The following is a 23,386-nucleotide window of genomic DNA, read 5'->3' on the forward strand; positions in this document are numbered from 1 at the left end:
TCTCCTTTTGTGTCGTGTCTTTTAGATTGTAAGCCTGAGGGCAGGGAACCGTTTATTGTCTCCTCTGTTGTAAACTGCTTGGATTCCCAGTGATTGGGCGGTATATAAATAAAACCTATTATTATTATTATTATTATTATTATTATCAACATAAATGTTTAAATGTCGGCCATTATGTACAGTGGGCCTTTGGTATCTGCTGGGGTTTGGTTCCAGCAACCCATGTGAATATCAGAATTCATGGATGCTCTCAAATCCCATTATATGCAATGGTGTAATAAAAGAGTGTCCCCTATATATGCAAATATTCTAAAATCCATAAATAAATAAATAAACAATCCAAAATCCAAAACACTTCTGATCCTGAGCATTTCAGATAAGGCAGACTCAATCTGTAATATGTTATATAACTCATTATCAAGCCCTTCCTCACATATGTAGCCATTACTCTTGTAAAAAACTTTTGTTGTGTGCTACATTATTTGCTGCTTTTAAAAACAAACAAACCTTAGGTTTGCTAAACAAATGGTACAGAACTTGGAAACCTCCAGCTAAACATACTCTCAAACATTGCACATACGAAAACAATGGCATGTTTTACCAAGCAACAACAGTGTGGTCAAACTGACAAAAGCTTTTAATGAGGAAGAATACACATGCAAGGAGAAACTGCAGCAGATTCCTTCTTCCTGAGCCTATTGGGAAGGGCAAGATTCTGCCCACTTCTCTCCTCCCTGCTAATATAAGAAAGTACAAACTATTCTTGTACAATGGCAGGATACAGACTGCCCAAAAGGGACCGCCCAAAAGGGACCGCCCACAGCGGACAAACCACGTGGCTCCCTTGCGCAACAAAAAGCCGCAAAAAGTGGCTTCTTTCTGCGGCGCCATTATAACGCCACAAGGCACCAATGGAGCACTTGCGGCGTCATCAAGGCACCGAGATGTGCGGACGCTAGGCTTCCGTCATGTCAAAATGGCGGCACCCATGTGTATAGGGCGCCGCCATTTTTACGCCCTCATTACGTGCGAGGGGCAAGGTGCGTCAGGAAGCGCCGTCCCTTGCATGTAACGATGGCGCCCGATAGGGCCCGTCTATATAGCACCTTAGTTAGAACTCAGTTTACAGCATATGAAATAAGGTGAGGAAAAAGGAGGAGGAAGAAGAGGAGAAAAAGACATTTTGCTGAAAAAGTGGGATGACAGTGGATCAATCAAGCCTTTTCCTTGCCAAAAAGGGGAAATTTGGAGGGCATGCATGAAACTGCTCAAAATGCCCCAAAACACTCTCTTCTGAATACTTATAAAACATTACCTGTCAGAGCAAATATCTGCAATTTTGCCACTCATTATGTTTCTTTTAAAATTTAAGTTTTTTCGCACTTCATTTTGTAAAAGACGCAACTTGGAGCAGATTACTGTATTTTCTCTTAATGCAATTTCACAACTCTTGGTGACAAAACTTTCAATGATTTCAGAGGCTGAATGCTGTGCTTTAGAACTGCAAAAGTAGCCAAAGCCAAAATCTGTAAATTTGCAGATCAAACTTAAGTGTGACCACACCTGTTTCCATACTAAGAAATGGGCTAGAAGGAACTCTTCTTGTTCCCACCTTCAAGATAGAGGCTATGTCCACACTGCAGAAACAATCCAGGTTGTTAGCACTTTAACTGCCATGGCTCAGTGCTATGGAATTCTGGGATCTTCAGTTCTGTGAGATATTTAGCCTGTTCTGTCGGAGAGCTCTGGTGCAACAACAAGCTACGGTTTCCAGAATTCCATAGCATCGAGCCATGGTAATTAAAGTGGTGTCAACCTGGATTATTTGTGCAGTGTGGATGTAGCCAGAATCAATACTAGGCTACAGGTTTACATTTGCTTCAATCTAGCAAAATGAAAACTAAAATCATAGGAATAATCCCCAATAAAAGCAGTAGGACTACCTCCCTAAATAAATATGCTGAAACACAAGATTAATTCATTCATTTTTTTAAAGAATAAATTCAGTGTGGCTAAGTCCTACTAAACTCCAGACATGGCTAATTTATCCATTATTTTCAACTTGTTTTAGCTATAACTAATTTAAGCTGGATCAAAATCAGTGGCTTTAAATGCCCTTATCATCTTCAACAGTGTTGAAAAAGTTAAAAGTTGAAATATTCATATATACAATATACTATTTATAACTAGCATTAAGTTTTTATTCAGAATATCACAAAGTTAGCCATGAACTCTTTTCAGAAGATCAGTTTGTAACACAAACTGGCAAAAGTGGCTCTATAGCTTTTCTTCCTGTCCCAATACTGCTGTATTTTCGCAGCATTCAGACAACAGTACATTATTGCTAGCATAAGTTAATTGTTCAGTCTTCTAGAAGGTTTATTGCAATACAAACTACTGTAATATAGTTTTGTGAATGTCATCTGCATCTACTCAGTAGCGCCAATAACACTGTTGAGCAAAAATCCCATTTAAATATCATATTGCCATCTTCCCAACAACATGACTGAACCTGCCCAAAGAAAACTTGTACAGGCACTGGAATTCAGTAATCTCAAAGTAAAATGATAAGGAACCTCTCCCTCTCTCATACACACACACACACACACAGCACATTCATTTTTTGACTCTGTATGATGTAGGAGTTGAGTGTAGGGCTAGGACTCTAGAGATCAGCCAAGGAAATCCATTCAATGACCATGGGTGAGTCACACACTCTCAGCCTCAGAAAGCCCTGTGGTAGTAGGGAAGAACTTGAAGGCACACAACAAAAACAATGGCAGAGAGAGAGAGAGAGAGAGAAAGAGAGAGAGAGAAACAGGCAAGATGCAGACTACCTCCTTATCCTAAGTAATCATCTCAGGCAAAGGAGCATGTATTTATTAATTAGGTTTTCTTTAAAAGAGAAGAATGAACCAGTAGCATAACTTACCCTATTGTACCAAGGCTATCAGTCCAGTCAGTTATCTGTGATTAGGATTTATAGGACTATCCCTAAAAGACTAAGGCCCAGTACAAACGGGCAAAAAATGCCATCCTGCAGGCGGGGTGAGGGCTGAGCATGTATAAAATTACCTTCAGTCTATGTTATGAAGTGCATACAAAACATAAATGAATTTCATGTGTAGATTTGGGCCCATCTCCAAGATATCTCACTATATATATGCAAATATTCCAAAATCCAAAATACTTCTGGTCCCCAAGCATTTCAGATAAGGGATACTCAACCTGTATTACCAAGTGTCATTTTCACAACATGTAAAATGTTTAACTATATATATTCTTATCTGATAGAAAATGCCATATCTGCCTCTCCATGTATGTTTCCATATTTATTTATTTATTGGATTTATTGAAGCCTGGAATGGGATCTAAGGAGATTTGTTTCCAATACTGGCCTATTTTATACAGAGAATAAGATAAAGCAGAAATATATGATACGTATTATAGCCAAATATATTAAAGCTGTTTTTTAAAAAAAGTTAGCACACTGTCAGAAACATAACTGCCTTGACTAACTTCTTGGAGCTCATTATGTTTGACAAAGAAAAATTCTCTTTTTGTGGATTTGAATGCAGAGTAAATGAAAGAACTCTGAGATTGAGATCTAAGCACTCTTCTTACACAGAGAGGAAGAAAACCTAGCTAATGAAACAAGTGTCTATAAATAGCAAATAGCAAATACACACACACACACACACACGCTATAGAAGCTTTTGAGATAAAACCACATACTGTTGCTGCAATCATATACTCAAGATGGGTGTGACAGTACAGTCAATGGAATACGTAGGATTGCAACCTACAAATACTGCATAGAATATCATATATACTTGTAAATAAGATGACCTCAATTATAATTTGAGGCCAGATTTTGGAGCCAAAATTATGGATTTTGACATGACCAGCAGATGAGTTCCTGGACACTCCTCCTCCAGGGAGACCAGGCCTCCTCTGGCCTGCCACCACTGCCTTGATCGTGTGGGGCTGGAAATCCACCCCTTCTCAGCCTCCCAACCAATGAAGGAGGCCGCTGGCTGGAAGAAGGGGCAAGGCTTTCAGCCACAAGGGGGTCACGGCATTAGAAAGGTTGGGAACCACTGCCCTAGAGGAGGAGGGAACTATGGTAAATGATGGCTGTGTGTTGGAGGCAACTAGTGTGGGCAGGGCTAAGAAAATGTGCTCGTCAAAAAGGATGAAAAGTCAAAGCAAAGAAAATGGTGATAATGTTAGCAGTAATTACAGGCTTTTTAAATGTGATTACTGTCCTTGATTTTAACCTGACAAATATCTTATTCAAATCCTTCAAAGCCCAAGTGCTCATTGATGGAATAATTGAATAAACAGTGGAATTGTTGAGGGAAGCACCAAAGAGCTGCCGCTGCCACTCTCCCACCCAAGCATTCCAAAAGGGCAGAAGCAGCACCACCGCTCAAAAAATAAAGGGTGATGTTGCTTCTTTTAGATTCTCCTGGGACAGACTAAGCACTCTCCTTTCTCTGCTCTACACAGAGAAGGAGATGGTTCCTTGTTTGATAAGAGTTAAGGTACCATACTTTGGGGGTTGATTTTTTGACTAAAATTTCTCGACTTATAACACATGTTATGTACAGTAACGAAGTCTGTTAGTCATTCAAAGCTGTTCTTTAATTCACAGCTTTTCCATAAATGTTCTGCACTGATACATGAACAATCATGAAAAAGTATATGCAATGATGTTAAGTTTCATTAAAATCATTAAAAGGAACATTGGCCTTACCTGTGAGATGTTTCTTTTCAGAGATACAGTCAGACATCCTTGAGTGGGTTGCTCCTTTCTCATCACTTCAGTAGGCAGGAAATAGATTTCGAGAGGGAGCAACCCCCCATATCCCTTAATTCATGATACAGCCAGACAACTAGTGCTCCCCCCCCCCCCATTATGATCAAGGAAAAAAATTATATAACAGATTGAACAGACACAACTAGTGACTAGTGCAGATCACTAACTACAAAAAAGGAATATACAGTGAGTCCTCGCCTTACGCGGGGATCCGTTCCGGATCCCTCCCCGTAAGGCGAATTCCACCTATGCTCAAGCCCATTGTAAACAATGGGGCTCGTGCACGGAGGCGCGGCGGCGCAACGGGCGTGCGCGCCTATTCAACTGAATGGGACGCGCCGCCCCTTCCGCCCTGCGCGCGCCCCGCGGCTTGAGCGCGTATGCTCAAGCCACGTAAGGCGCGCCCACATATGACACGGGCGCGCTGTATTACCATCTCTTCCACTAGGGCCACTGCATGGAGAAGATGGCAAAATGCTAACAAAAGACAGAGAAAAGGCAGAATTACTCAACACCGTCTTTGCCTCTGTGTTCTCAGAAAAGGAAAAGGGTGCTAAACCTGAGGATAATGGAGCAGAGGACAGAATTGGGGAATTTCAGCACAGAATAAGCAAGGAGATTGTACAGGAATACCTTGTTAATGTAAATGAATATAAGTCTCCAGGACCAGATGAACTACATCCAAGGGTATTAAAAGAACTGACAAATGTAAGATCAGAGCCACTGGCAATAATCTTTGAGAACTCCTGAAGAACAGGAGAAGTCCCAGCAGATTGGAGGAGGGCAAACGTCCCCATCTTCAAAAAGGGGGAAAAAGAGGATCCCAACAATTATCGTCCAGTTAGTCTGACATCTATACCAGGAAAGATTCTAGAGCAGATCATTAAAAAGAGAGTCTGTGAACATCTAGAGAGCAATTCCATAATCACAAAGTCAACACGGGTTTCAGAGAAAGAAGTCATGCCAGACAAACCTGATCTCTTTCTTTGATAAAATTACCTTGGTAGCTTGGTAGATGAAGGGAATGCTGTGGATATAGTATATCTTGATTTCAGTATGACCTTTGACAAAGTTCCCCATGATATTCTTGCAAACAAGCTTGTAAAATGTGGGCTAGACAAGGTAACTGTTACATGGATTTGTAATTGGTTGACTGGCTGAACCCAAAGAGTGCTCAGCCATGGCTTCTTTTCATCCTGGAGAGAAGTAACCAGTGGGGTTCCACAAAGGCTCTGTCCTGGGGCCAGTGCTATTCAATATCTTTATCAATGACTTGGATGACAGAATTGGGGGCATACTTATCAGATTTGCAGATGACACCAAATTAGGTGGAATAGCTAATACTACAGAGGACAGGATCAAAATTCAAAATGACCTGAATAGACCAGAAAGCTGGGCCTAAGCTAACAAAATGAAATTCAACACGGAGAAATGTAAGGTACTGCACTTAGGTCAGAAAAATGAAATGTACAGATATAGGATGGCGGACACTTGGCTGAACGAGACTGCATGTGAAAGGGATCTAGGAGTCCAAGTAGACCACAAGTTGAACATGAGTCAACAGTGTGATGCGGCAGCTAAAAAGGACAATGCAATTTTAGGCTGCATCAATAAAAGTATAGTGTCTAGATCAAGAAAAGCAATAGTGCCACTGTATTCTGCTTTGGTCAGGCCCCTCCTGGAATATTGTGTCCAGTTCTGAGCACCACAATTCAAAAAGGATGTTGAGAAACTGGAGGGTGTCCAAAGGAGGGCGACAAAAATGGTGAAGGGTCTGGAAACCATGTCCTATGAGGAACGACTTAGGGAGCTGGGGATGTTTAGCCTGGAGAAGAGGTTAAGAGGTGATATGATAGCCGTTTAAATATTTGATGTCATATTGAGGAGGGAACAAGCTTGTTTTCTGCTGTTCCAGAGGACAGGACCCCAAACAATGGCTGCAAGCTACAGGAAAAGAGATTCCACCTCAACATTAGGGCTGTTCGACAGTGGAACACACTCCCTACAAGTGTGGTGGAGTCTCCCTCCTTGAAGGTCTTTAAGCAGAGGCTGGATGGTCATCTGTCGGGGATGCTTTGAGAGTTCCTGCATGGCAGGGGTTGGACTGGATGGCCCTTGTGGTCTCTTCCAACTCTATGATTCTATGAAGTCTTCATTCCTCAGTTCAGCGTGGGTTTGGATGTGTCCACCTGCATCGCAGAAAAGAAACATCTCACAGGTATGTTCCTTTTTCCAGCAATGGAGGGATAGACATCATTATGTGGGTCATACCACAGCCACTTCCTGGGGGGGAGGGTGAACTGAGGCAAATTTCCTACTTTGGAACTATCAGTTGCAGCACTCATCTACTGAAGCATGCCTCCACTGATTTGAAGGCCTACAGACGACAGTAGCACACAAACATAGATGGTGATGCCATATCACTGCTCTACATATGTATACGATGGGAGAATTCATAAACAGAACAGCCAAGGTGGCAGCACTGTGTGTGGAAGGCGCAACAACCACCCCTGGCAGTGGGGGCCCTGACAATGCGTGGCATAGCATGATACAGGCACTTAGCCACCTTGGCAGTGCTGAGGCTGAGACCTTCATCTTTATCAGTGTTCACATCTTTATGTTTTGTTCATGTCTTTATGTTTGTATGTAATTTATACATAAATGTTCAATAAATATATATTTATTTAAAAATAACCTATATTCACCTTGATGGGTAGCTGGGAAGACTTACATTGTGAGTTCTAGAAGAATAGGACAGACTGGACTGGACAGTTGGAATGAGACAAACATGCAACCCGATTACCTGATTTGCTTCATACAACGAATATGTATCTTGATTGCCTTGCATATGTTCCAGGTATGCCATGACATCTCCAGCTCCTTGGAGGGGACTCAGACAAAATGAGGGGAGTGCAACCTCATGAGCTCTGTGAATGCCTGAGTTGACCTTAGGTAGAAACTTGCAGTCTAACCTGAGATTCACTGACTCCTGATGTAAAATGCAAAACTCTTTCCTCACTGATAAGGCCCTCAGCTCCCAACACTCTTCTAGTCAAGGTGACCACTACTAGGAACAATACCTTTCACGTCAGAAGTTTCAATGAAGCTTCTATCATGGACTCTAATGGTGCTTTAGTCAGGGTCAACAAAATGAGATGTAGGTCCCAATTTGGGTATCAATGTATCAATGTATTGTGGGTGGTTTTATCAGTGTCGCTGTCCTTAGGAAGCTTTTGATGTGCGAGTGTGTGAATAACTTTCTTGCTCCAGACGGAGGGAGCACCAGTCTGCCACCAGTCTCTTGGGTATATTTGGAGACCCTTATCTCACCCTTCTTTTAAAAACAGTAACAGGGTGTTCACTGTGACTGGTTCACAGTTCAGACCCTTTCTTTTGTTCCATCTCACAAATGGTCTAAAATTTATATCCTTCTTGTCAACTGACATTCAGGATGGTGCCTGCCACCTTTGGGTTGATACTATCCTTCAGTAATATTTCCTGCTCAATCTCTATGAGTGAAGGTTGAGCCCTGCTGGGTTCTGGTGACACACCTGCCCTTGGGTGAGCAGGTATTTCCTTATTCCTGGTATAGATTCGTGATTTCTGAGAACCATGCCGTCCTTGGCCAGTGCAGTAGAACCATGATTATCTCCACCTTTTCCAGTCTTACTTTCCTGAGGCATTTGGATATCATGGTTGTTGGAGAGAACACATACAGGTGTTCCTTCAGACACTTTGTGCTGAGTATGTCTATTTTTTCTTCTTCATATGCCTTGAATCTTGAGAAAACCTTCAGTGTCTGTGTGTTGATCAGCCAGGTGAACATGTCTATCTGAAGGCAGCTGAGTCTTTCTGGAATATTTCCAGGTGTAGTTGCCACTCTGTGTACATCTGTCCTGATGACCCAATCTGTTTTGGTGTTCAGCTCCCCTTTTATGAGATCTGCCTTTATGGCTGTTAGGTTGGTCTCCACTCAGAATAGAAGAATCATCAACTCTGTCATCAGTGTGTTTGAGCATGTGCCTCCCACTATGTTTATGTGGGCCTTTGCTGTTACACTGTCTGTTCAGATAAGAACTGCCTTATTCTTTACTTACTGGTGGAAGGCCGTAAGAGCCAGCCTTAGTGCTTTCAATACCAGTCAGTTTCTGCTGTGGGAAAGGTCCTATTGATTCCACCTTCCATGTGCATAACAGGAATCAAGGACCATCCCCCATTGTCTCAAGAGTGGCACACTGTTGCATCACCCTCTGAGAGGCCTTTGGAGAGGGGGTTGTTGTGGTTGAGAAGCAGCTGTTGGGGCACTTGCCCCAGCCATTTCAGAGGCTATATACACATTTAGGCAGACACAAAAATCCTTATAGGCCACATGGCCCTCTGGTATGCAGAGGTTGGAAAAGTAAACTTGCCCCTTTTCTGAATCAGTGGTCACAGCACCTCCATATGCTCATTGAGTCTTGCTTTACTGGTGCTCCTCCCCCCCCCCCCCCGCCGCAATTGCTGAGACGGGTCCCCCTCCTCTGTCCTGGCTGCTTTCTGTTTCTGGCTAGGGACTGCATGGGCATCCATTTCCCTGAGCCTAGAGGCAGACGTGGGGGAGGGGGGATTTCTTCCTCCAGCATGCCAGAATTGTCCTTCATGGGGCTCATCCTAGTCTCCTGGTTTAGCCCACCAAGGATAGAGGGAGAAGGTGAGAAAGAGCGGGGTGTGGTTTGGGTTTATTGGTTTGAGAATTAAATTTTGGAAAGGCAAAAGTAGATTGAGATGAGGAATGAATCTGGAATCGCCTATATGGAGCAAAGGCAGGAACTGGACTGCAGGATATGGGGGGGGGGGGTGTTCTCCCTGCTGAGAACTCCCTCAAAGTCTATCTCCTGACTACTGGAGTGATGAGGAAGGAACAACCCATATGGGGATGTCCTCCCCTCCATCGTTGGGAAAGCACAGTATTCTCAACTTTAGAATATTAGGACATTTTGCAACATATTATTAAGAACCACAAATATATGTTCATCACATAATGTTAAGTAATGACTTGCAAGTGTGAAAACAGCCATCGATTTTCAAACCATCTGAGCATTTCTTATTACTTAAAATCACCTTAAACAATGTATTTCAATTGATGCAGTTTATGTGTTCAGCTAGATGGAAAGTCCTATGCGTTCCTACAATGATCATCAATAACTTATATACTAATTGTTAATATATATTCCAAAAATATATCTTTAACAATAAGATGCAATTCCTAGGTTTATATATACAGTCAGACCTCTTTATCCAGGGATTTTTTATCCACAGATTCAAGCATCCACTGTTGAAAATATTTTTAAAAAAGTATAAATTCCAAACAGCAAACCTTGATTTTCTATTTTATATAAGGGACACCATGTTGCTATGCCGCTGCATTTAATGGGACTCAAGCAGCAATGGATTCTGTTATCCACGGGGGATCCTGGAACCAAACCCCAGCAGATAACAAGGACCCACTGTAAATGTTATCTTAGACCCAATGGTATTACTAAGAAATATAACTACTCCTTCAAATGCTAACCATACATCCCAGCAAGGTAAGTTTGCTATGAAAGATGGGCAGAAAGGCCTATAAAAGCTCAATGAATGACCACAAGCAGAAATATGAAAGAAAACAAGTTCTTATACAAGGCCATTAACAGAAGCAATAAATACAAGATAAAACTATGGATGTGAAATACCTAAGCACCATCATTTTTTTCAGCAGCACAATATGTGAATGGGGAGAAATTATTTAATGCAGGAAAGGATAACTTTGTAGGGGGGAATTATCTCCCATGGGTCATAGCATCAGACTATTTCCTGTTTAGGTTTCAACTGAAAACCATCCATTTGCTTTTAGTAAATTTAGCAGATTCTTTTTATGGGGGGAGAGGGGATTTGGGGTTATAAGCTGTACATTTTAGTGATGACTTGGGTGTTTTATGCCCATTTTGGTAGGGAAATTGGCTGGAATTTTATTTCCCACACTTTCTTCACCCCTGATTTATTGCAGGGGAGAAGGAGATATGGTAATGAGGAAATGACAAGCTGTTAGCAGGAAAGGGGGTTCAAAAAAGTAAGTACTCAGCCTAATTTTGGTCTTCTGCCCAGACCACATCTACCTGAATTAATGTCAGGTCAATTTTAAGGAAAAGAACTACCATCCAGAATTTAATTCTAAAGGCATCCAAATGGATGAATCAGGAGAATTTCCTTAGATTAAACTGCTAGCCAGACTATTCAGGGGAGGAGCAAGGAAGAAAAATGGGTGTCACTGTTCACAATAATATTCCCTTTAGTAGGAGGCATCATATTCAGAATATGGTATATACCTGATGCCCCTTCACATTACAAAATTGTAACACTACGATTTCAATTCAACAGTTGTGCCTGCATCCTACAGAAGTCAGAGGCCCTTTCACAATACACAAAGTGCTATATTCCACTTCAATTGCCATGGCAATATCCTGTGGAATCCTGGGGTTTGTATTTAAATGAGGCACTACAGCTCTATGGCTGAGAAGTCTAAATGCTCCTCCCTCAACTGCCAATCCCAGGATTCCATGGGATGTTGTCATGGCAGCCAAAGTAGAATATACATTATTATTGTATGGTGGGAATTCAATCCAGCCCTCTGGCTGCAAATTCTAAACTGCAAATTCCAGTGCTAAAACTGTGTAGTGTGAAAGGGGTCTATATGTGGGAACCATGAACCCCCCTCCAGATAGCTTAGACTCCTACTCCCGACAGTCCTAGCCAGCAGAGCCATTGGTGAGGAAGTCCCACAACATCTGAAGGACCACATGTTTCCCACATGAAGCTAGAGTAAAGATTCTGTTAACATACCAACTAACAGCTTCAGCTAAACCAGAATAATTTCTTACATGCTTTTCCATTGCTCAATGAGGCAAAATAAACCTCCAAAAGTAAAGCATAGCATTAAAAACAAACAGGATAGTTGAAGGGCCAGACAGAAGAGATGAAGGCTAACACAGACTCAAAATTGTGGGTTTCTGGGGTAAATTCATTTCACAGCCTTGATAAATTGAGGTAAAGACCTTGCAAATCAGCACACCATTTTTACTTTGCTTAGTGTGGGAACTTGAAACAAGACTTGGTCCATGCCCACAAAGTCCAAATAACATGACCTCCTCCCTAAGGTAATCAGTCCAGATGACACAGGGACCAAATCCCCAATTCTGGTACAAACTGTCCAGACAACGTATAGCCAATTCAGCACCAATTTCATGATATACCACCTCTAAGATTAATTCAACTCACCTTTTGTACAGATCTTCCAAGAAAACCTGGAGAATTAGACAGATGGCAGGCGTTTACAACATATCCTGCTATGCCACCTACTGCGACTGCGAATTGCTCCCTCTGAGGACAGAATGAGTCACCCAGCCATGTTATAAACAGTGGGTGCCTCTTTTTCAGCCTCAAAGGGAGCAACCCTCGGCAGTGGGCAGCACACAGGGACACTGCATAGACAGTGTGCCATCACTCCACATTGACTAAATAACAGAAGAACATTGGGCTGCTTCAGGGTTGCTCCCAGAGTATTCAGCACTTGAGAAGATGCCATAAGCGAGTATAGAAGACAATATGAAGAGAAAATGAGAAAAACATTTGAAATACATGAGGTGAAGAACCTTGTAAGGATGCACCTGCAAGGTTCCCTGCAGGAGCCCTGATGGCACAGTAGTTAAATGCCTGTACTGCAGCCACTCACTCACAAACCACAAGGTTGCGAGTTCAATACCAGCAAAAGGGTTCAAGCTCGACTCAGGCTTGCATCATTCCGAGGTTGCTAAAATGCGTACCCAGATTATTGGAGGCAATTAGCTTACACTTTGTAAACCACTCAGGGAGTGTTTAAGTGCACTGATAAGCAGTATAGAAATGTACTTGCTATTGCTAACTTGAGCATCCCTCAGAAAAAATGGCTGGATGTTTTCGAGCAGTTCTCATGAATCAAAAAGGTTGGGAATCATATCAGTTCCCAACCTGTGTTCGGTGGGGCCTTTAGGGCTCTGCAAGTCCAAAAGGTTGGGAACCCCCGTTTTAGAACATCTCATATTCACTAGCAATGTCCTGCACTAGCCAGAGCAACTCCGCAGAATGCATTGGATCAGCCAAGTTTACAAAAACACAGATTAGCACTGCATGGTTTCTCAAGAACATGAGCCATCATAGGAAAAAGACTCTCCTCGCCACTATAGCAATGTTTTATCAAAATGCAGAGCTGGATTAACAGCTTCCAGACATCAAAACTCCAACTACAGCTTATACAGTAGAAATACAGTACATTCATCTCTCCACATTCACTGGAGTTAGGGACACAGGAATGTGAAAAAACTTCAAATAACAAAAACACCATGTTTTTACCTGAGAGAACACCTCTCTAGGAATCTCTAGGTCCTCCAGTGCAACTCTGTGGTCAACATCTGCTAGACATAGAATTTCACCGGTGGCGCTACAAATGCCTAGTGGAGTGTTCTCTCTAGCAATCTCTAGGTCCTTCAGTGTGACTTTTGGATAAAGTTGACCATAGAGTTGCACTGGAGGACCTAGCTATTCCTAGAAAGAACCTATTAATAAAATCTGTAAATAATCAAATTCACAAAAGTCAAAGCCACAAATGTGGAGGGATGAGTGTATACAGTTAGCCCTCCATAGCCATGAATCTTTTATCCATGGCTTCAAGCATCCACGGCTTGAAAATATTTAAAAATACAGTATATACATTCTAAAAAGCAAATCTTGATTTTGTCATTTTATATAAGGGACACCATTTTCCTACCTATGCCACAGTATTTGATGGGACTTGAGCATCCACAGATTTTGGTATCCACAGTGTGTGTGTGTGTGTGTGTGTCCTGGAACAAAATCCAAGTGGATACCAAGGGCCCACTGTATACTCAACTATATGTCAACTTCATATATAAGTTGAGGGCAGGTTTGGGGGCCAAAATTATGGATTTTAAGGGTAAAATTTAGGGGCATATAACAAAGGATGAAAACAAGAAAAATGATGCTAAAGAACTTACAAAATTCTGGCAGGCGTAATTGTTTGTGTTCACCCTAAAGGCTGGACGGATGACGGTAAAGGGAGTCGGTGCTTCTTTTAGGTGCTCTGAGAAGGGATTAAGCTCTTACCTTTCACCAGGGAAGGGTTCCCTTTTTTTATAAGAGTTAAAGTTCAGTACTTATTTTGAGTCATAGATAGGTCGGCCCAAGTTTTTTGGGTAAATTTTTTGATTAAAATTTCTAGACCTAAACATAAATATATACAGTAGCACTTTTGGATATATTGGTCATCAGAACATATATCTAACTAGGGCTTTCTAAATCACCAAATTGTTGGCAATGTAATATTGCTAATGCTGCTTTCTTAATTTATATGTTTTGTAGTTATCTCATAGTAGCTACATTTTGGGAAGGAATATTGATACAAGTAAATTTGGTATTGGAAAGTTCCTTGACATTCATGGATGTGCACATTCTTTTGACTTATTTACCTGTTTTGGGTTTATTTTTTGTTTTTAGTCCTAGGTAAAAATATGTGTTCCACTTCTGTCTGGGCATTAATTATACTAAACAAAGATAAAAGTAAGGTAAAAAATAAGAAGCCTAGTAAATTAAATAATATTTAAGACAAATTACTGTATATACGTCTAGAAATTTTAGTCAAAAAATTGATCCAGAAACCCTGAATCAACTTATCTACAGGCCAATATATGTACTACCGCTATATTTTAACTCTTATTTTAAAAGGAGTCATCCCCTGGTGAAAGTCAAGAGTGCAGTTTGTGCTGGAAGCACTGACCCCATTGTGTTCTCTCATCCATTCAGCTCTTAATGTAAGCAGTTATACCTGCTGGATGTTTGTAAGTTCTTTGGCATTGTTTTCCTTTGCTTCATCCTTTACATCCTTTGCTACATGCCCCTAGGTTGTACCCTCAACTTATCCATGGGACATAAAAACCTACCCTTGACCTATGCATGAGGTTGACCTAAAGTCTTACAGGGAGTATTGATGTTAACTTGTTTTACAGCAGTAATGGCAGGAAAGAACCTGCTATCTATCACACTACTGCATCCTCAGTAATTTTCATGTGGTTTAAAGTCTTTACAATGCAACTCTTTTAACTGGGAGGACTCTTCCATGGTTCATTGTCCCCAGCAATGGTAAATATGCATGACAGTAAGTGGGTATAGGTTTGGATGTAAAGGCTGCAATTTTACATCAATTTATTTAGAATCAAGCTCCACTGAACTCCACAGGGTTACATTTCTGGAAATAACTTTGTTGTGCACACAATACAATATTTTGGTTCATGCACAGCCAACAGAGAAGTTATAACTTACAGATGTAAACTGCTTCATCTCAGAATATATCGACATTATTCTGGTGCCATTATAGCTCTCTGTGCTTATGAACACATCTTTCTTTGATATGGTCTCTCTTCCACAAACATAACTTATGTTTTCACTGTATCCAGATGCCGTAAGTTTTTGTTAGATGAAAAAATGTATTTAGCACTGCCCAGGCTGATGTAGATGGTTTTCCTTATGGTCTAAATCAAGCAAAATTCTGACTGGTAGTACCTAGAATCGTTAACATTTGTTTCACTCCAAATTCCATGCAAAATTGAACCCCTCCCCCCAAAAAACCCAAAACAATTTCCCCAAAACAATCAATATTTGGCTATCAATCCTGATGTATGAACTATTCTCAGAGTAATAGACAGAAATTAAATAAATGAATGAACTATAACTAAAACACAAAGCATAACAAACAGCAGCACATTCCTGTTATCAGCCCAGTCACCTCCATCAAAGTAACAGCCTGATCCCATGCATTAATACTCAGTTAGTCCAATAACACATACAGCGTTGGATTACAACAAAAACTATGACCCAAGGTAACCTATTGCAGTAAGGGACACAGCAGCATACCTGCAAAACTGCATGTGGGTGGAGGGGGATATCTTCCCTCAGAGCAACACAGAAAGGCAGTCTTTGAAACAGTAGCAAGTTCTGAAAAGAATGCGAAATCTAGTCCTTTGCATGTTAACCACAAAGTGTCATTATGTCACCCATTTACATTTCTAATCAGAGATAAAAGTGAGAAGCAGCACCCAGTACAAAAATCATGTGTATGCCTATCTATTTGGAAGTTAAGAAAGACTAGGAGAAAGTATTTTAGGAGAAAGCATGGGCAGCACAGTCAGATCAGAGAACATCTACAATCCATTCCTTTGCTAGTAATAAAAGAATAAAATGCTAACAGTCTTCAAAGCCACACAAATACACTCCTCTGAGGCCATGTTTTTCTGTTCCACCAATCTCTCACATTGCACAATGCAAGAAACCAAACTGAGAAATTAAAGTCATGATCGCAAAACAGTTGGGGAAGGGGTTGCATCCATTCTAGGCAGACACCTATTCAACTCTATTAATGCATGTACTGCCCAGGCAGAAGTCCTCTCTCTCTCTAGCAAAGGAATCCGCACACCCCATACTGCAACCCTATTCACATGCACATACATGCAAACACATATTCAGCTTCCCTAGACACAAACACAACCCCAATGTCCCACACATAAACAAATCCTGTCCACCAATTTCACCTGTACTGATTTTTCCTGACTATCTGATGGTTGGTTGAAAACATTACCAAATTACTTTTTTTTAAAAAAAAACACTACTGGGTTTTTTCCCATTTATTTTTCTTCTTTTTTAAAAAGTCTGGCTATTATTATTTTTGCAACCCTCTTACTGGAATAACAATGACTTTTGAATTTAAACATTTTTTAACTTTAACAGTTTACTGGCAATATCCAGCATCAGTTGTTTGTTTGCAATCACTTTATTTTACAGTACAAACAGCTTCATTTATATACCGCTTCATACTAAACTAAGCGTCTAAGCAGTTTACAACTGTAAGCTAGTTTCCCCCCAACAATCCGGGTACTCATTTCAGCGGAAGGATGCAAGTCTGAGTCGAGCTTGAGCCCTTTCGCTGGTATTGAATTCGCAATCTTATGGTTTTGAGTGAGTGGCTGCAGTACAGGCATTTAACCACTGCACCACCAGAGCAAGAAATGTCATTCAGAAACAAATCCTTCAATTAATATAAGTTCAACCTAAACTTTTTGAGAACAATTGTTATTTAAGCTAGTGGTCATAACATCTGAACTGTATTTTCCTACTTCATTTTCTGATTTTGTCAGATTCGCCTATATTGGTGAAGCCCTACCCAATATATAGGCTACCAACTTGTCACTATAATTTCCAAAGTTTTACTGAAAGATATAAATCATATCAAACCCTAATAATTTTGGGTTGCTAGAAAGCATTAAAACATGGTTCATCAAGCTTTCTAATACATAAAATGTTTCACAGTATTAATATAAGCAGGATCCTATTTTTTTTCATTGAAAGATTAATGCAAAAAAACAACACCAATCACCTGGTTTAAACCAAATAAAATTGGAATTTTGCTATGTTTTTTTAAACCTAGTTTTTATTCCAACCCTGTTCTCTGTCTCAATGGAAACACTCCCTATTGCTTCTCTACTGAGAGTTTTTAAAATCATTTTTATTTGTATTTCATTAAAATCATCCATCCTACAGTACAAAACCATATATAAAATAAACATAAGTATAAAGAATACTGATATACCTAATAAAATCTCTCAAAAGAATAAGTAAAATAGCAAACCACAATAAAGCATAGAAAACTTTAAAAGAAAAAGACAACACAAAAAAGACAAGCTTATGACTTCCTGAATTTTTTGGTCTGTTAATCTACTAACTCAATTTTTCTTCATATATACATTTTAATCATTCCTTTACCTTATTTTTAGTCTAAACTGATCCATATATTATTCGCAAAACATTTTTCCAGATCTTATATCAAGCCAATAAACAGCTTTCTCACCCCATTCCCTTTGCAGGTAATTTAGCAATGGGCCCCATTCTAAATGTGTGTGTATGTGTGTTTAAAAAAATTGTCTGGATTGATTGTGAGCAGATTTAGTGGCTACCCCTTTCACAAAAGAATGTTATAGGTCCTTCACAACTGCAGGCAACTCCAATGTATCCATTCATGGAAATCAAGGCAGGTACTTCTGCCCTCAGAGCAACTAATTCTTCCTCTTGTCTTTTGAATTCTGTTGGGAAGCTGGAGGAATTTTCTGAGCAGACCCAGTCACTGGGTGATCCTGCAATGGTGAACTCAGGAGATTCAGGAAGTGAACAGGGAAAAAGAAGAATCAATCTGCACATGGCCATGAAACCCACTGGGTGACCTTGGGCAAGTCACACTCTCTCAGCCTCAGGGGAAGGCTATGGCAAACCTCCTCTGAACCTATCTTGCCAAGAAACCCCCATGATAGGCACGCCTTAGGGTCGGTATCAAGTCGGAAATGACTTGAAAGCAAACAACACACATGCGTGCGCGTGCACACACACACACACACACACACACACACACACACAATGGGCTCCTAAACAATGCAGGGCCAGGTTCAATTACTCTGTTTGAATCATTGAAATCCAGCTCTAGATGTACAAACAGGATTTCTGGCCAATTCCATACATTCTCGCTGTAATATTTTTTTTAACGTCTTGGCAATGACTTCACAGTGCACAAGAGAACTGTGTGTTGTTTTCCTTAATGGTTTCTGACTTAGGCGAACCTATCACAGGGTTTTCTTGGCAAGTTTCTTCAGAGGGGATCTGCCATTGTCATCCTTTGAGCATGAGAGTTTGACTTGCTCAAGGTCACCCAGTGGATTTTCATGGCCAAGCTAGCCCTGCTCTCCAGAGTCCTATGCTCAAACCAGGACACCACTCTGGCTCTCACATGAGAACTACAACGGTTGAATCAGAACAGATTTTTTTAATTGTAGCACATCAACTGCAACAAGAAATTTGCCCCAGTCTGAGACAAAAGTTGAACATATACGTCTTGTCTGTAACAATGCTGATCTGATTTTAGTTAATTTTCAGTGTAGGCCAACTAACCGCCAATTCCCAGTAAATTAGGCAGCCCCTAAAGCAATGAGGGTGACATAGTGGTTTCAGCATTGGGTATGACTCTGGAGACCAGGGTTCAAATCCTTACTGAGCCACAAAACTCACTGGGTGACCTTGGGCAAGTCACAACCTCTCAGCCTCAGAGGATAGCAATGGCAAACCCCTCTGAAGAAACTTGCCAAGAAAACATGTGATAGAATCTCCTTAAGGTCATCATACATCGGAAACAACTTGAAGGCACACAATGACAACAACAACAAAGCAATGGGCAGAACCCTTCAAGGGGTTTTCCTCATCAACCACATAACATGAGGTGGAGTCTCTGACAAGGTTTATTTATTTAAATAAACATTAATGAGTAACAATTGATTTGATTTAAGAGTAGCAGTTATTCCCAGATTATCAACAATGGTACAGGATCTCCTCTGGTCACAGGGTATAGTCTTGCCATACTGGTTTGGCATTCAATTCAACCTGATATATATATATATTCACATGCTGATCCTAAATACTAAGTGTTCACACATAAATAAGTTCCAATGGTATAGAGTCACAAATAACCATTTTAAGATTAACATCATTTCCTGGATTTAAGATTAACATCACTTGATTAATGTCTAATTAACAAAATGTAAGCTGCTCTGATAGCCTTGGCTGAAGAACAGGATATAAATAAATAAGTATTATTATTACTTCCTGAATTACTTCAGTGGTGACAAGAGCCCTGGTGGCGCAGTGGTTAAATGCCCTGTACTGCAGCCACTCACTCACAAACCACAAGGTTTGTGAGTTCAATACCAGGGTCTCAGGGTTGACTCAGGCTTGCATCCTTCTGAGGTCACTAAAATGAGTACCCAGATTGTTGGGGACAATTGGCTTACACATTGTAAACTGCTTAGGGAGTGTTTAAGTGCACTGATAAGGGGTATAGAAATGTACTTGCTATTACTATTGCTTTGCTATTTGCTCTTCAAATGATTACAAAATCCAAAATACACAGGTAGTTTATACCCTGATTAGGCCAACCAAAAGACACAAAAATCATTTTGCTTGGTTTAGAAATACACTGGCTTATTTGTCAAGGAAAGATGGTAAAAAATCAGGGAGCAGAAGGTAAGTGACATTGTTGGAGGTACAAGTCTGTGTCTTGTTTGTTTGTTTGAGATGTTATAGAGAAAAAGTCTTACTCCACAAATATTAAAGAAGATAGCATACTGTTTATCTTTTTATGTCTTCATTAAGTGCTATATTTCAGTCTCTGTTCAAACCACCTGTCTTGATAATGAACAACAAAGTGGTGGTTTAATGGAAATAAATTCTTACTATCAATCAGAAAACTATTTTGTCAACATGCATCAGGAGAAGTTGTTCAATTAAACTCAACAGCAAGTACCAAACCCTTATATACAGAATAACAAGCACAAGGCATGCAATTCTTTTTCCTAAGAATCAAAACTTCATATGTACAGTTTAGTATCAAAGGAGTTTATCACATGTGAGGAATTTCTCTTAATTTTGAAGGAAAAGAAAGTGGGGCCAGAACACATTCACGTGAATTCACTACTTCAGCAAATTTACGTGAATTTGAATTGCATTCAAACTGACTTCCCATTGCCCGAAAATAGCTTGCCATTGCCCAAAATTGTGTGTGATCATCTCTCACGCAATAATGTGAAACCCCATGATTGCATTCGGACTGTCTTCCCATTGTCCGAAATTGCATGTGGTAGTCTATCACGCAATAACATTAAACCCCATGATTGCGTTCGGATTGCCATTGGATTATACTTCCAATTTCCCTTGTCTGATAACAACCAAAGTGATTAAATGAAGCTGACTTTAAAATGACAACTCTACTACAAACGCCAACTAAATACATCTCTAAAGTTCCCCGCATATATGTCACAAATAGATGAAAAAGCTATCTTAACGCTATTTGTTTGATTCATTTAACAGTATATTGTAAAAACCAACTGAAGATACACTGCCCATCGGGGACCATCAATACTCCCAAGTACTAGCAACAACTAAGATGAACAAGGATGTGTCCACTGAAATACAAAGAGGAAAAAATTCTCCTATATCTTCCACATGGAGATTTTTCTTCTTATAACTCTAAGAAATGTCCTCTCTATCAACTGCACAAAAATTACAAGAAGACTGATGAATGGGAAGAACTAGAACTTTCAAACAGCTAGAGCCAGCATGGCATAGTAGTTTGAGTTTATGACTCTGGAGACCAGGGTATGAATCCCCACCGAACCATGAAACTCACTAGGCAACCTTGGGTGAGTCACACTCTCTCAACCTCAGAGGATGTCAATGGCAAACCCTCTCTGAAGAAACTTGCAAAGAAAAAAAAACCCGTAATCATTTCACCTTAGGTTGCCATAAGTCAAAAACAACCTGAAGGCACACAATAGCAACAACAACAAAAAACAGGCATTTACAGAAACAGGATAGAGGTTGGTTCCACTTTTTCTTTCAGTATCTAGAACTGCAAACCAAACAAAATGAAAATGTGAAACATTATTTATTTATAAAAAATTGTGTAACTCTCCTTTCTGCTCCTAGAGCCCCCTACAGCTGTAGTGGCAAACCTATGGCACGCATGCCAGAGATGCCATGCAAAGCCATTCATCAGGGCACGTGTAGAGCACCTGTTCCTCCTCTTCCCAGCCATCCCAGGCCTTCAGCTGCCGCTGGGGAAGAAGTCCCATGTTGGACGTCTCGCCCCTGGAAAGCAGAAGTCCCACCCCCAGAGGGCAGAAGTCCCTTCCCCTGGAAGTCCCACCCCTGCGTAACACCCAGTGCTGGAATGCCTTTTAGTTTGGGCACTCAGTCCCTAAAAGTTTCGCCATCACTGCCCTATAGCAACAAATAACGTAACATTTTAAAATCAGGGTGGGGACAGAGGGATCATATGGCCCTCCAGATACTGTTGGACTGAAACTCCCAGAATTCTTGACCATTGCCTACTCACCAGAGGGCTTACAGGACTTGCAGTTACACAACATCTACCACAGCGCCTGATTCCCATTCGGGTCATAAACAAGAAATCAGGAAAAAGAGAAAGTTTGACACCACTGTCAAAGCTCCATCCTATGGAATCCTGGGATTTGTAGTTTGTCATGGCACCAGAGCTCTCTGACACAGAAAACTACATATATTACAAAACTACAAATCCCAGAATTCCACAGCAATGAGCCATGGCAGCTAAAGTGGTGTCAAACTACATTAATTCTGCAGGGTAGATGCAGCCCTGGTTGTAGGATACACAATAAGGCCTCTGAAGCAGAGCATACACTTCGTATGGGATGTGTATCAGATATCGTAACTGTGGAGATCTTTACAGGTAAGAGGCAGCACCTCAAACTTGACTTATGAAAAGACTGGAAGGCACAGTAGTCCACATAGGGCTGGGGTAATACAGTCAACAAAGTGTGCAACAGAAAGTAATTTGATCACTACATTTTATGCTAAGTGCAGTTTCTTAACACTCTTCAATAAGAGCCCAAAGCAGAGGCTTAACCAAGTGGTTGATATCTGTTCTCCATGGAGCCCTTAGGGCTCTGTGAGTCAAAAAGATTGGGAACCCCTGCAATAGATCAACCTTCTGCAGGAGGGGGGTGCATTTGCTGCATTAGCCAAAGCTAGGCTCTCCTGGCAATAGCAGCTACTTAAGTCACCAGAAGAAATACCAGGTCTAGAACTCCATCACTACTACACTTGCAACAAATCTGAACCGTCTAGGAAATGCAACCCCATCCGAAACAAGTCACACTCACAACCACAGATTAGTTGTCAACTGGGCAACAGTATTAGAACTAAGACTCAGTTTCGCAGCTCACATCCAGTTAACCAGTGTCCACACTAAATTCAAGGCTTCAACAGACTTCCTTGGTATAAGTAGTAAAAAAGAGACAGAAATAGATATAATGTAGTGGATACAGTACAGTAATGAGATGCAAGCCCTAAACTCCATTCACCCCCAGCAGCTTCATGTAAGTGATAAAAAGCATAGGAATAGAGCAGTGCCAGAGCCCTCTCTTTGGGCACACATGCTGTAGCCCTAGCACAGAGTTTGCCAGAGTTTCTTACTAGAAAGCCAGAGGGACATGGCACTTTGCAATAAATAAGTGGGGTCTGGGCTGCAGTTTAGGCACTTGGTCTGTAAAAGGTTCACCATCACTGGAATAGAGTTTGACGAATCTCAAGAAACCAAATGGCAAGGATGCTAAATCATAATTCCTCAGTACTATGTTGTAGGACAGATTAGGCAGGTAAGACTGATGTAACATCTGATTTCTTTCACATACAGTATAACATACGCTGCTGATAATGTATATGCATGTTTCTCCTTCCAAACATTCAGAGCCACAGACTTTTTTTAAACCCCTTACCGATTTTGAAGGGAAAAGTCACCCAACTTCCTTCTGTCCTTCATACCCAATGGAAGCTTTTCTTTGGTTTTGTCTTGAGTATCTCATAATAAAAGCA

The 23,386-nt window shown here is 40.7% G+C and overlaps 1 protein-coding gene across 9 annotated transcripts in view; it reads right to left on the reverse strand.

Annotated features, from left to right (window-relative positions):
* Positions 1-23,386, reverse strand: part of L3MBTL3 (L3MBTL histone methyl-lysine binding protein 3) — a 114,761-nt gene that overhangs the window by 85,919 nt on the left and 5,456 nt on the right. Inside the window, exon 1 of one of the 9 annotated variants that reach the window (XM_089530398.1) lies at positions 11,167-11,282. The exons of 7 other annotated variants lie outside the window; for them this stretch is intronic. The gene's annotated coding sequence lies outside the window, so the exon portion shown is untranslated. Of the gene's footprint in view, positions 1-4,759; positions 4,991-11,166; positions 11,283-23,386 lie in introns of those variants that run through there. One more of the 9 variants, XM_089530393.1, reaches the window with a different exon arrangement.

Source organism: Sceloporus occidentalis, unplaced genomic scaffold (genome assembly GCF_023333645.1).
Source record: "Sceloporus occidentalis isolate IW3139 unplaced genomic scaffold, rSceOcc1.0.p SCAF_6, whole genome shotgun sequence".
Taxonomy (NCBI): domain Eukaryota; kingdom Metazoa; phylum Chordata; class Lepidosauria; order Squamata; family Phrynosomatidae; genus Sceloporus; species Sceloporus occidentalis.